The following is a 12,862-nucleotide window of genomic DNA, read 5'->3' as shown; positions in this document are numbered from 1 at the left end:
CTGTCCATCACCAACTCCCAGAGCTTGCTGAGACTCATGTCCATTGAGTTGGATGCCATCCACCCATTTCATCCTCTGTCAACCCCTTCTCCTCCCACCTTCAATCTTTCCCAGCATCAGGGTCTTTTCAAATGAGTCAGTTCTTTGCACCAGGTGGCCAAAATATTGGAGTTTCAGCTTCAGCATCAGTCCTTCCAATGAATATTTAGAACTGATTTCCTTTAGGATGAACAGGTTGGATCTCCTTGCTGTCCAAGGGACTCTCAAGAGTCTTCTCCAACACCACAGTTGAAAAGCATCAATTCTCTGGCTCTCAGCTTTCTTTGTAGTCCAACTCTCACGTCCATGCATGACTACTGGAAAAACCATAGCCTTGACTAGACGGACCTTTTTTGGCAAAGTAATGTCTCTGCTTTTTAATATGCTATCTAGGTTGGACATAACTTTTCTTCCAAGAAGCAAATGGCTTTTAATTTCATGGCTGCAGTCACCATCTGCAGTGATTTTGGAGTCCCCCAAAATAAAGTCTATCACTGTTTCCACTGTTTCTCCACGTATTTGCCATGAAGTGATGGAACCAGATACCATGATCTTAGTTTTCTGAACCTTGAGTTTTAAACCAACTTTTTCACTCTCCTCTTTCACTGCCATCAAGAGGCTCTTTAGTTCTTCTCCACTTTCTGCCATAAGGGTAGTGTTGTCTGTGTATCTGAGGTTATTGATATTTCTCCTGGCAATCTTGATTCCAGCTTGTGCTTCATCCAGTCCAACCTTTCTCATGATGTACTCTGCATACAAGTTAAATAAGCAGAGTGGCAATATACAGCCTTGATGTACTCCTTTCCTGATTTGGAGCCAGTCTGTAGTTCCATGTCCAGTTCTAACTGTTGCTTCTTGACCTGCATCAGATATCTCAGGAGGCAGGTCAGGTGGTCTGGTATTCCCATCTCTTGAAGAATTTTCCATAGTTTGTTGTGATCCACACAGTCAAAGGCTTTCGCATAGTCAATAAAGCAGAAATAGATGTTTTCCTGGAATTCTCTTGCTTTTTCCATGATCCAATGGATGTTGGCAACTTGATCTCTGGTTCCTCTGCCTTTTCTAAATTCAGCTTAAACATCTGGAAGTTCACAGTTCACATACTGTTGAAGCCTGGCTTGGAGAATTTTGAGCATTACTTTCCTAGCATGTGACATGAGTGCAATCGTGTGATAGTTTGAGCATTCTTTGGCATTGCCTGTCTTTGGGATTGGAATGAAAACTGACCTTTTCCAGTCCTGTGGCCACTGCTGAGTAGTCCAAATTTGTTGACATATTGAGTGCAGCACTTTCACAACATCATCTTTCAGGATTTGGAATAGTTCAACTGGAATTCCATCACCTCCACTAGCGTTCATAGTGATGCTTTCTAAGGCCCACTTGATTTCACATTCCAGGATATCTGGCTCTAGGTGAGTGATCACACCATCGTGATTATCTGGGCTGTGAAGATCTTTTTGGTATAGTTCTTCTGTGTATTCTTGCCACCTCTTCTTAATATCTTCTTCTTCTGTTAGGTCCATACCATTTTTGTCCTTTGTTGAGCGCATCTTTGCATGAAAAGTTCCCTTGGTATCTCTAATTTTCTTGAAGAGATCTCTAGTCTTTCCCATTCTATTGTTTTCCTCTATTTCTTTGCATTGATCACTGAGGAAGGCTTTCTTATCTCTCCTTGCTATTCTTTGGAACTCTGCATTCAAATGGGTATATCTTTCCTTATCTCCTTTGCCTTTGGCTTCTCTTCTTTTCATAGCTGTTTGTAAGGCCTCCTCAGACAACCATTTTGCCTTTTTGCATTTTTTTTTCTTGGGGATGGTCTTGATCCCTGTCTCCTGTACAATGTCATGAACCTCTGTCCATAGTTCTTCAGATCTAATCTGATAGACAGAGTCAGGCCACCTCCCTCCTTATCCATTCCTCTAAGTATGGGGAATCTTTTAGTAGTGGCAGTGCCTACACTCCTCTTCATACACTATTCACAGCCTGTGACAGATCGCACTAGCAGGGTTACCCTGCTTCCCCTTTAAATTCTTTAACAAACTCATGGGCTTCTCTGTTCTGAATGAACACATGCCGCTAAAGCTAAGTCATTCACTCAGGTGGTATTTTGGTTCCTCAGTCACTTTTTGTTGCTCTTAATGATTCTTGCTGATTGCCCAGGTAGAGAGAGATCCTTGCACCTGCTTTGTGAATAGCTCTTTGTTTTGAGAAAATTTCCTGCAGTCCCGTGAATTATGCCACTTAAAAATTTTAAATATACCATGCCTCATTTACATAATTTCACATACCTCTGCTTATTAGCACTTGCAATACTTTCCTTGCTCTTGCATTTATTAAATATCATGGATTAATAATCTTTGCCAAACAACTTGAAACCTAAACACATAAGGCAAATATGCAATAGAATATAAAAAAGAAGGTACTGACCACACCCCAAAGATACCAACTGATGTCCTCTGTAAATGGTGAGCCCAACTGATGTATTTTGACATTGTTTTAGCCCAACTACCAGTTGTGAATGCTCTTAAATTGTACAATCTTGGAATGTCAAACCTAGAAGCTTATGTCATTTAGTTAAATACTTACATTTTACACATGGAAAAGAAGTAAGAGGTTGCAGGGAGTAATGGATTATGATCACGTGACTAAAACTTTAATGCTAATAACAAGCAGAATTTAATAGTATGTGAAGATTTTCTAGAGGCCCTCCAGCCTGCCCCACCAACTTTTCATAATGACATTTTATTTTCTCCAGCACAGCTGCTTCTCCAAGTCCTCTAAGAAAATTCTATGTTTGCCTCATTCACAGGAGAAAGTGTAGAGAGCTATTCACCTGGAGACACATTGGATGTGATGTGCGTTTATGAATGTTTCATCAATTCTTAGGCTCTAGGTAATGGGGAAGAAAGAGAGAAGCTGAACAGGTCTACATGAACAAGATCCCTGAAAGAGAAAAGAGGAAAATGTTGGCGTAGGGTTAGAGATGGAAGGACACTAAAGAAGCTGATGCTTTTCAAAGAATTCAGAAAGTGAAAGCTATTATCAATACTTCCTGTTTGCTCTCAGAATCCAATGCTGATTCATTTGACAGATAGCCATGTCTGAGTTAGCACCAATTTTTCCCACCATTACTGAATAGTCCAAAAATCACTGAATAGATTACACTGTGAAAAATGCTCATTTCAAACTTTTATATGAAATATTCCTAATGTCAATGGAGAGAGAAGTATTATTCCTGGGCATGAGGATAAAGCCCAACAAAAAAAAATTTCTGTTACTTTTAAAATGTGTGAGATTAAACCATATGCAGTTGCTATTTTTATAGGCCTAAATGGTTGAATATTGGCAATTGCATAAAGTTAAATATAAAAATTTCACTTTCTATTCACAACATACATGTGTTTATTTCAATATAAGGATAGAATTTTAAATTTCTTACCATTGAGTAGAATTTGTGGACCAGGAAGGTAAACCATGTTTGGCCAGTAATTTGAGTATCCTCTGGCAGTTTGAAGGTGGAAGAAAAGCAACAAACATCTCAGAGATGCTAAGCTAGGCAGGGTAAGAACCACGAGGGAGGGACTGGACTGGCTGGATTCAAAGTCAACTTGGTGATGGGGTTTGTAGAATAGTTAGAGATCTAGGTATAAGAATGAACAGAATAAACTCCCTCCAGATAATCTGATCCCCAAGTTATTTTAGTCTTGTCACCTCCACAGTGCTGAGTACACCCTGTGTCAACCATTTCTAGGAAAATTTAGAGACTCTCCATCTGGAGTTTTCAGAGACAGAAGGTATATTCATAACAGGCAGGAACATCTATTTTGTCTTGACTCCTTTGTGTGTGTGTGTGTGTGTGTGTGGGTGGGTGGGTGGGTGGCTGTGTGGGTGTGGGTGTGTGTGCGCGTGCTAGGGGAGTTTCCTGGGGTGGAAACTGGATTGTGATTTACTGGAATAGTGAAAGCAGAGGATAGAAAGCAAAAGGTTAGAAACCAACACTAACTCTGGACAGTGGCTCTACTTATTTTGTTAGATGCCAGAAACTTTCCATTTTTCCCATTTAATTTCTGTTTGCTAATATCCGTTCCCTAGTCTCCTTAGTTGTAAAACATTTAAAATTAGAGCTTTGCTGTCTTGTCCAAGGGATAGACTGGGAAGCGGTGGGAACTTTTAGACAGGGAGAAACAGTAGGTTAAGTTCTGTGAGGTCTAAGGCAATGAAGGTAAAAGAGGAGAGTGAAAAAGTTGGCTTAAAATTCAACATTCAGAAAACTAAGATCATGGCATCCAGTCCCATCACTTCTTGGCAAATAGGTGGGGAAACAATGGAAACAGTGACAGACTTTATTTCTGGGGGCTCCAAAATCACTGCAGATGGTGACTGCAGCCATGAAATTAAAAGAGGCTTACTCCTTGGAAGGAAAGTTATGTCCAACCTAGACAGAATATTAAAAAGCAGAGCATTACTTTGCCGACAAAAGTCTATCTAGTCAAAGTTACAGTTTTTCCAGTAGTCATGTATAGACGTGAGAGTTGGACTATAAAGAAAGCTGAGTGCTGAAGAATTGATACTTTTAAACTGTGGTGTTGGAGAAGACTCTTGAGAGTAGTCCCTTGGACAGCAAGGAGATCCAACCTGTCCATCCTAAAGGAAATCATTTCTAAATATTCATTGGAAGGACTGATGCTGAAGCTGAAACTCCAATACTTTGGCCACCTGATACAAAGAACTGACTCATTGGGAAAGACCCTGATGCTGGGAAAGATTGAAGGTGGGAGGAGAAGGGGACAACAGAGGATGAGATGGTTTGATGGCATCACCGACTCGATGGACATGAGTTTGAGCAAGCTTCAGGAGTTGGTGATGGACAGGGAAGCCTGGTGTACTGTAGCCCATGGAGTCACAGAGAGTCGGACACAACTGAGCGACTGAACTGAACTGAAGGCAATGAAGATAAAAAAGATCCTGGGTCTGAGGACTTACTGTTATAAAGATATATGTAGCAGGAGGAAGGGAAGTGAAGTTGCTCAGTTGTGTCCGACTCTTTGCGACCCCATGGACTGTAGCCTACCAGGCTCCATCCATGAGATTTTCCAGGCAAAAATACTGGAGTGGATTGCCATTTCCTTCTCCAGAGGATCTTCCCAACCCAGGATCAAATCCGGGTCTCCCGCATTGCAGGCAGACATTTTACCGTCTGAGCCACCAGGGAAGTCCAAGGAGCAGGAGGGTTCCTCAAAAGCCCTATAAGGGTATGGATGCTTTGACCAGACACTCTGGTCATAAAAGTGAAAGTTCACCAATCTTTTCAGGTTCCACATAAATGCATCACTATATAATAGTTGTTTTCTCTTTCTGAGTTACTTCACTCTGTATAACAGTCTCTAGGTCCATCTACATCTCTACAAAAAGCCCAATTTATTTCCTTTTTATGGCTAAGTAATATTTCATTGTATATATATACCACATCTTCTTTATCCATTCTTCTAGAGGCATAGACATAGAGAATAAACATATGGACAGCAAGGGAGAATGAGGAGGGGTTATGATAAATTGGGAGATTGGGGTTGACATATATACACTACTATGTGTAAAACAGATAACTAATGAGAACCTATTGTATAGCACAGGGAACTCTACTCAGTGCTCTGTGGTGACCTAAACGGGAAGGAAATACAAACAAGAGGTGATACATATATATATATATATATATATATATATATATATATATCAGATCAGATCAGTCGCTCAGTCATGTCTGACTCTTTGTGACCCCATGAGTCACAGCATGCCAGGCCTCCCTGTCCATTACCAACTCCCGGAATTCACTGAGACTCATGTCTATCGAGTCAGTGATGCCATCCAGCCATCTCATCCTCTGTCGTCCCCTTCTCCTCTTGCCCCCAATCCCTCCCAGCATCAGACTCTTTTCCAATGAGTCAACTCTTTGCATGAGGTGGCCAAAGTACTGGAGTTTCAGCCTTAGCATCATTCCTTCCAAATAAATCCCAGGGCTGATCTCCTTCAGAATGGACTGGTTGGATCTCCTTGCAGTCCAGGGGACTCTCAAGAGTCTTCTCCAACACCACAGTTCAAAAGCATCAATTCTTCGGCACTCAGCCTTCTTCACAGTCCAATTCTCACATCCATACATGACCACAGGAAAAACCATAGCCTTGACTAGATGAACCTTTGTTGGCAAAGTAATGTCTCTGCTTTTGAATATGCTATGTAGGTTGGTCATAACTTTCCTTCCAAGGAGTAAGCGTCTTTTAGTTTCATGGCTGCAGTCACCATCTGCAGTGATTTTGGAGCCCCCCAAAATAAAGTCTGACACTGTTTCCACTGTTTCCCCATCTATTTGCCATGAAGTGATGGGACCAGATGCCATGATCTTTGTTTTCTGAATGTTGAGCTTTAAGCCAATTTTTTCACTCTCCTCTTTCACTTTCATCAAGAGGCTTTTTAGTTCCTCTTCACTTTCTGCCATAAGGGTGGTGTCATCTGCATATCTGAGGTTATTGTTATTTCTCCCGGCAATCTTGATTCCAGCTTGTGCTTCTTCCAGCCCAGCATTTCTCATGATGTACTCTGCATATCAGTTAAATAAGCAGGGTGACAACATACAGCCTTGACAAACTCCTTTTCCTATTTGGAACCAGTCTGTTGTTCCATGTGCAGTTCTAACTGTTGCTTCCTGACCTGCATACAAATTTCTGAAGAGGCAGATCAGGTGGTCTGGTATTCCCATCTCTTTCAGAATTTTCCACAGTTTATTGTGATCCACGCAGTCAAAGGCTTTGGCATAGTCAATAAAGCAGAAATAGATGTTTATATATACACATACCTATATATGTGTGTGTGTATATATATATATATATGATTTACTTTGCTGTTCAGTGGAAACTAACACAACATTGTAAAGCAACTATACTCCAATAAAAATTAAAACAAACTAACAAAAAGATCAAATGGGAAAGAAAAGTGAAAGTCCATAGGCATGTGAATATTGCCAGCTGTGTGAGTAAGAGCCTGGGGCCAATGAGTCAAATCTTTACAGAAAAGAGAAGAGCATGCTTACACAGACTCTTGGCTCCTACAACCACATGTGTTGATGCCAACAGAAGAGTAGCAAAGGGCAGCCTCATGAAAGGAGAAAAAAATCATTTGAAACCCAGCTAAGAAGAGAAGAAATCAGTCTGGTTTCCTTTTAAGATCCAAATTAATTCAGAATGTGGTTTTTCCATTTCTCAGAGTCATCTCTCAATTTTTCTCCACTCAACTCTTAAAGAAGGGGACCACATCAAGACAATATTTGATCTACTCCATAATCAGACCAAATGTTAAGTATTCAAGTCCTTATTTTATTTCAAAATGAGTGTTTCTTGATACCTGGGCAAAATCTGATACTTTTCCTTTAATACATTTTCTTGGTCAGTACCAGGACTTTAGAAAGAGCTCTCATTTGATTTTTAAAAGATAATTAGCAAACTGGATATCTATACAAAAGTAATTTTGTACCTCAGCAAAAGAGTGTAGTCAGCAGATAATTCACTCCTGTGGCTTTTCATTAGCCAACTCTCCCTTGGGGCAATTTAGAGGTTAAGGCCCTTCTCATCTATTCTCTCAGCAGCTGTTAGAATTACAGCTGCATTTCACCAGGCAAGGGGAAAAAAGGATAACTCTCACCAGAACTAACCTTTATAATTAAGGTAGATGTCATTTATTACGTGTCTCATATGTTATTCATTTTAGGTCTATTATTTAATCCTCTCAACAACCCTATGAGTTAGAGCTCATTTCTATGTTAAAGGGGGAGGGGGGGGGAGACAAAAAAAACAGGTTTGAGGATATTAAGTAGTTTCCCTGACTCACACAGTTAATAAATGGCAGACTGGTCATGGTCTTTGTGACTCCAAAGTCTACTACCTTTCTGCTCTGGCCTTATAGCATCCCTCCCCTTTAATTCCACACACAGGATTAAAAAAAATCTCAGCGATCATCAAGGCTCCTGGGAATAAGAGTATCTAAGAGGAGAAGGCAATGGCACCCCACTCCAGTACTCTTGCCTGGAAAATCCCATGGATGGAGGAGCCTGGTGGGCTGCAGTCCATGGGGTCTCGAAGAGTCGGACACAACTGAGTGACTTCACTTTCACTTTTTACTTTCATGCATTGGAGAAGGAAATGGCAACCCACTCCAGTGTTCTTGCCTGGAGAATCCCAGGGACAGCGGAGCCTGGTGGGCTGCCATCTATGGGGTTGCACAGAGTCGGACACGACTGAAGTGGCTTAGCAAGAGGAAATGCAAGTACCTCATCTCCCAAAGGTGATACATAACCCCACTGCTATAGTGGTTTTCATAATTTTTTAAATGCAAAAAACTTACCCAGAACCTACTTGGAAAGTAGAAACACACTTTATTAATGTATGTTTACATGGTAAGATCAAATGTGCTACATTTGCTTAGTATAAAGAAGTAAGCTATTTTTATAAATATGAAAATCTGAAATTAGGAGTAAAATTAGCATTTTAATTTTTTATCAGCTTGACTATCAATTAAATACAGAATATTTACACAACCCCCTAAAGCAGCTTCTGAAAATTATTACTGTAGAATCTTTCCTTCATCTCTTCAAAATGTACCATCTCCTAAGAACCAGAAACGGAGGGAATAAGGAAGAGTTCCTGCTCTTAAGAGCTCATGTTTTAATCAAAAGAGAAATAGCATGATGACCAATAATGTAAGGATGAAATGTCAACTGAAGTACAAAATAGTATTGGGGTTTGGAGCAGGATGCTGACTAGGTGTGAGGTGGGGATATTGGTTGGAGAAGAGGTAGCTTTTCAAGAGTGATGGGAATAATCCATCTTGTGATCAAGAAAACAGCTTTCAGATGGAGAGGAAGGCATGATGATGAGGAAAAGGGTAGATAACAGAGCTAAAAGACAATCTGTGTTGTGCGTGGGGGAGAGTTGTGATGTTATGACTAGACAGGAGAGTTGGCATCGGGTGGTAAAGTCTGTGAATGCCCTCCTGAAGAAGTGCAGCTCCTGAGCTATAGGTAAAGGAAACCATCAGAAAGATTTTGAGCAAGGAAATGAAGATAACTAAACTGTCCTTTCCATGAGGTTAGTCTGACAGCAAGCTCCAGTGAAACATGGAGAGAAGAAGGGACAGGCTATTATAAAGGAGAACAATGAATATGATTATCATGACCCCAGTGAGTGGGGTCATTACAAAGAAGGATTCTTCATGAGGAAGCAAGGAGACAAGTCCAAAACTATGGGATGGGACGAGTAAGGATACAGAGATGTCCTGGGATGCTGGGTTTAATAGTGCTTCTCCAAAAGTCACATCCACATGGAAACCATAATTGTGAACTTATTTGGAATAAGGTCTTTGCAGATATAATCAAGTTATAATGAGGTCATAACTGGATTAGGCAGGGTCCTAAATCCAATGACTGCTGCCCTTGCAAGGACAAGAGAGATTTGGAGACATGAAAAGACAGACCCACAGGTAAGAAGGCCATGTAATGATGGACACAGAAGTTAAGATGATATTGTTGCATGCCAAAGAACACTGAGGCCTGCTAGCAACCAATAGTAGCTAGGAGGAGGCAAGGAAGGAGCCTTCCCTAAACCTTTTAGAGAACAGTGCTCTGTGAACACCTTGATTTTGGACTTCTAGCCCCTAGCCCATGAGATAATACATTTCTGTTGTTTTAAGCCAACAAGTGTGTGGCAATTTGTTACAGCAGCTCCCAGAAACTAATCCACCTGGTAAAACTTAGAATAATAGAGATCACCTCAGGGTCAAGGAAAGATTTATAAACAGGGTTTCCTGATAGTTCAGTTAGTAAAGAATCTGCCTGCAATGCAGGAGACCCTCGTTCAATTCCTGGGTTGGGAAGATCCTCTAGAGAAGTGATAGGCTACCCACTCCAGTACTCTTGGGCTTCCCTTGTGGCTCAGCTGGTAAAGAATCTCCCTGCAATACAGGAGACCCCGGTTCAATTCCTGGGTTGGGAAGATCCCCTGGAGACGAGAAAGTCTACCCACTTCAGTATTCTGGCCTGGAGAATTCCATGGACTGTATAGTCCATGGAGGTGCAAAGAGTCAGAGATGACTGAGTGACTTTCACTTTCAATATACTAACAAGAAGAGAGCACCTTTCTATGAAAAATTCCACGATGGGCCTTTGTTGGGGGCACAGAGGTAAACAAAGCATTGCATCTAATTCAAGAATCTTACATACTAATTCATAAAGATCATGATAATCAATAAAGGGACTGTAGCAGATGAAAAAGTTGACCCTCAGCAGAGAGAACAGACGTACTAAAATCCACAGGGCTATCAAGTGGCAGAAATGGATTTGAACCCATCTTTCCTGCCTCCTAATTGAGTTCTAAAGAAAGATTTTCACAGGATAGAAAAGTGAAAAGGAGGAGCATGGCAGGGTGGACGAAGAGGCTTCGAAAAAGGAGCCTGGGGCTCTTCAAGAATCAGCTCCTATTTTCTTTTCTAAAAATCTGTTCCTAGATGGAAGTGTGATCATCTGCTTGCAGATTCCCAGTCCCCAGGTTCTGACTCCCCTAATGTCTGAGAGTGCTGTTCTATTTCTTTTAAATCTTCAAAGAATGACAACAATGACTTCATTGCTTTGACCATTTTAATCTCAGCTGCTACAATAATGAAACTTGGAATAGGTAGGTCACCACAAGTTCAGAACAAATGTGTCAAGTGTTTCAGAAGCTGTGAACTTAGAGAAAAACTAGATGTGCCTGCCAATAGAGATAACCACTGCCTTGAGAAAGGCATTTGATGTGTGTTTTCATCACACATTAATATTACAAATTGTTTGGATTTGAGGGGAAAAAAATCACCACGCTGGTTGTTTAAGTTATTCTCTCTTTCTTTTAGGAAGAACTAAAATATGAACCAGCCAGAAAGAAGAGATTTGGTTGACCAAGACATGTCTTAGAGTTTGGTCAAGGACCCTGTTCACAGGTTTCTACATGTGTATAAATGCTGAAGATGGAAAGGCCTTTCCTGATTTGTTTGGAGAATTGAAATAGAACTTTAGTAGGTACTGTCTCACTTAATTCTTAGAACAACCTTAGAGATCTCAGTCGACCTTTTCATGTGAGAGATGTTAAGGCTGATTCCCCAGAGAGGGGAAATGACTCGCTAAAAGTAAATTAACACAAGAGGAAATGACATGACAAACACTTGCAGAGATGTTTGGCTTATTTAGTCACTGGAAAAATAGAAAACAAAGCAAACTCATGACACTACTTTACATCCATTGAGTCAACAAAAATTCAATATTTTATATATAATTTTATTTTATCTCAATTAATGATCAGGCAAGGAAAGAGACACATTCATCCATGGAAGACATAGTAATTGCATTAAACTGGTAAGTTTCTTTTCAAAGGCAATATGCTAATTTAAACCACGAGTCATAAACACAGTCCTACCCTGTGACTCAGTAGTCTAATCCTTACATCCTAAGGATTTGTAGTTCTGTTCAAAGACTTTTAGAAGGGTGTGATTCAGAATTTGAGACCTTTAAGATCTTATCGCCTGAGCTTTTTCAAAAGCATATGAACAAATGGAGAGCCACAGAGAAATGATTTTCCAAGTTTCTGAGCCAGGGTTGGAATCTAAGATTCCTGCCCAAGCATAAGATTCCTGCTCTGAAGTAGTTTAGTGAAAAGATAAATACAACCCAGATCTCCTCCAATCAAAGAGCTAGTTTAGCATATTGTTAAGAGCCTGACTTCCTTGGATCAGACTGTGGCTCTACCAGTTACTAGCTAAGTGGTTTACAGCAGGTACTTAATTTTTGTGTTCTATCAGCCAAACCAGTGTGCTAAGAGAATCTTTTGTATATTTCCACTATTGCTGCCACACCCAGTTTACGTGGGCTCTGACTGACTCTGTGACCTTGTGCAGGCACACTATAGGGTACTTCGCCTCTAGCCCTGACGCCTGCCTCTTGTCACCAACCCTGAGGCTTCCCTGCTGATACTCAGGTGTGATATGTGCCAAGTCCAAAGTGTGTCGGAGTAAAAGATCTCATGGAGCAGATGGGAACTCGTGGATAAACAGTTCCTCTTTCCTCCCCTTATATAACTATTTGAGATGAGTTTTTACAGCTTTCTTGCAGGATGGTCTCCAGAGGGGATAGTCTCATGAGATGGAGCAATTGATCACATTTGATGGTTACCAGCTGGATAACGCACCTTCAAATGGACTTTCCCCACTTCCTTGCCTCGTTTTACTATTGCCTGCTTCCTTGAGGTTGAACCCTGAATAAAGCAATTCATGGTACTCTTGGCTGTGGACTCCACTTTTTAAAAAATTTTTTTATTTATTTTTGGCTGAGCTGGTCTTCATTGCTGTGCAAGGGCTTTCTCTAGTTGCAGTGAGTAGGGGCTACTCGTTGTGGTGCGTGGGCTTCTCACTGTGGCGGATGCTCTTGTTGCAGAGCACAGGCTGTAGGGTGCAAGGGCTTCAGTAGTTTCGGCACATGGGCTCAGTAGTCGTGGCCCCCAGGCTCTAGACCACAGGCTCAGTGGTTGTGGTCCATGGGCTTAGTTGCCCTCAACGTATGTGATCTTAGTTCCTGGACCAGGGATTAAACCCATGTCGCCTGCATTGGTAGGTGGATCCTTAATCACTGGACAACCAGGGAGGTCCCTCCACTTTCTTTCCTCTGAAGCCAAACAAAGGCAGATGGTACCTAGCTATATATGGTTATAGGGAAGAAACATTTAATGAGTAAAAATAGATAATGTGCTCAGAACTGTGT

General features: G+C 41.0%; 1 long non-coding RNA gene across 4 annotated transcripts in view; it reads left to right on the top strand.

Moving 5' to 3' along the window:
- The window catches only part of LOC129643715 (uncharacterized), a 29,068-nt gene extending 16,688 nt beyond the window's left edge, over positions 1 to 12,380 (top strand). For 3 of the 4 annotated variants that reach the window (XR_008710449.1, XR_008710446.1, XR_008710448.1), the window contains exons 3-4: positions 10,966 to 11,131; positions 12,207 to 12,380. This is a non-coding gene — a long non-coding RNA (uncharacterized LOC129643715). Of the gene's footprint in view, positions 1 to 7,293; positions 7,382 to 10,965; positions 11,132 to 12,206 lie in introns of all 4 variants that reach the window. The other variant, XR_008710447.1, reaches the window with a different exon arrangement.
- Positions 12,381 to 12,862: the final 482 nt, after the last annotated feature.

This window comes from Bubalus kerabau, chromosome 2, assembly GCF_029407905.1.
Source record: "Bubalus kerabau isolate K-KA32 ecotype Philippines breed swamp buffalo chromosome 2, PCC_UOA_SB_1v2, whole genome shotgun sequence".
NCBI lineage: Eukaryota > Metazoa > Chordata > Mammalia > Artiodactyla > Bovidae > Bubalus > Bubalus kerabau.
This window is presented reverse-complemented; position numbering and strand designations above follow the sequence as displayed.